Here is a 2500-nt window from a genome sequence, read left to right on the forward strand (position 1 = left end):
AGAGAGGAACCCAAAAGAGGCCACCCGTGAGGCGGGAAGCTTCAGGCTTAGGGGCCAAGGAAAATGAGGGGGCCCCGTTCGTTCCTCGAAAAAGGGGGTGAGGGGACCAGGCTGAAGACTCAGAACCCACACGACCTCACAAGCCAATTATCCCCGGAGATGCAGGCCTACCAGGAGCGTGACCAATACGAAGAAGCATGACAAAAACATACAAAATCTAAATTGAACAAAAAGAACCGTGCATAAGGCACCAAAGTAAAACAAACTAATAAGTAAAAGACAATTGCCAGAGGGGCTTAAGACTGAATAAAAGTACGCCAGAAGGGCTTAAGAAAAACAAAGCATGCCAGAAGGGCTTAAAACAATAAAAAGAACTAACATCTAAGAAAAACAAGTAAAAGGTAAAATGAGGGAAAAAGTAAAAGGGCAAGTAAAAGACGAGTAAAAGGTGTGAGATTGAATAAAAGTAGAAAGTCAAAGGACAAGATTAAAGTAAGTAAAATTCAGAGAAAGTAAAAAGTAAAAGTCGAAGGAGCACACATGGTTCACAGTGAATGAAAAATAGTAAAATGGCACGTCCAGCCTAAATACACCTGGGCAAGTGAAAGGGGCAGTACAACCTTGTTTCGGCATCCACGGTGTAAAATCCAGACAGGTAAATCCAAAGGGTAGTCAAAGCACAGTCAGAGTATCCACTTCCTTTATTAAACGTGAACGTGGGGGTTACATTAACCCCCGCGGACGTCGGCGTAACACAACAATAACATTAAACAATAAATAAGAATGGTTAAAATAAAAGAAAATGTACAAAAGATAAAAACCAATCACAAAAACAATTTAACATAAAAAGAAATCGTTAAAGAATTATAATTATGGTAAGAAAGACGTAAAAGAATCTGCTGCGATTCATGAATAAAAATCTTAAAATATGTAACTTACTCTCGCCGTAAAAGAGAAATTAAAAGGATAAATAAGTAAAAAGAAACCATGCAAAAGTAAAGCGGAGCTTAAAATACTTGTGATAATAAAAAACGTGAATAAAAAGATGTAGTCGCAGCAGATGTGGACATCTGTTATCCGCACATCATCAAAATCTTTGTAAACCATGTACGGATAATCAAGGATCTCAAAGTTTATTTAAAAGAATACAAAAAGGATGTAAATACAAGCAAAACATATGTAAAAATAAGAGCCAGCGTGGAACAGATATAAAATGCGTAAAAAGGAGGCTGGCAGAGGGAAGTGGTCCGGCTGTGCTCGACTCGCCCTGTGGATTTCGGCAGGATGCTGGGTAGGATAGGGATAAGATGGGAGCAGGGGAGGATAGGATTAAAGATAGAAGGTAGGGTAAACGGGAAAAAGGAATGGAAAAGTGGGAAATTAACGTAGAAGCAGAAGGAAGTGAAAAAGCGAAGGAACAAGAAGAGGGTGCGAATAAGAGGGGTACGAGGGGGAAATGCGGCAGGATACAGGGCAGGATAAGGATAGGATGGAGGCAGGATAGAGTAGGGATAGAGATAAAAGTTAGAACAAGCAAAGACAACGAGAAAAAGAGGGAGAAGCTACCGTGGAAGTAGAGAGAGAAGAGAAAAAGCGAGGGGACAGGAAGAGGGTGCGGATAAGGGGACGAGAGGGATAGAAGGATCGGAGCAAGGAAGGGGGGGGATAGGTAGTGGGTATAGTGGGGGGAAGGAGGTTGAAAACCTCACAGTACCTTAATGAAACTTTATTTCTTTTCTATATTAAATCAACGCTTGTATTAGGTATATTATGTGAACTAGTCTAATTATATCTAATTGCAAGAGAATGCAGATTTGATTAATGATTTTCTCCAGATCATCATAAATAAAAGATTATTCTGTTACATCGACATTTCACGATTTCTCTGTTTTATCATTATTATTATCTTTATCATTATCGTTTATAATTATCCTTATTATCCTTATTATTATTATTATTCGTTGTCAGGAATTTAGAGAGTCTAAAACACATGTTTATTTATTTTTATTACGCTTACTCTCCCCACCCTTACTGGTAGACTGCGGGGGCTGAGTTAAATAAATAATTCTGGTAGGAGTATGATTATTATTATGGTTATTTTTGCTAGAACAAATATATGATAATTGCCAGTTTAACAAGTATCAGGAAATAAAAATGAGACACGTGCATATATTCATGTGGGTTTGTATATATGTGTATATATATATATATATATATATATATATATATATGTTTGTGTGAATGCGCAAATATACATACCCCCTCCCCCCATACACATACACATGCACATACACGCACACACACACACACACACACACACACACACACACACACACACACACACACACACACACACACACATACACACACACATACATATATACACATATATATTTAGTACATAAATGCACACATGGAGATGCTGATTCATGCTCGCACATTGAGGAAAGAAATCAATAAAAACTGCATTCTATAAACAGCGACCTTTTCTAATTTTCCT

Source organism: Penaeus chinensis, chromosome 18 (assembly GCF_019202785.1).
Source record: "Penaeus chinensis breed Huanghai No. 1 chromosome 18, ASM1920278v2, whole genome shotgun sequence".
Taxonomy (NCBI): Eukaryota; Metazoa; Arthropoda; class Malacostraca; order Decapoda; family Penaeidae; genus Penaeus; species Penaeus chinensis.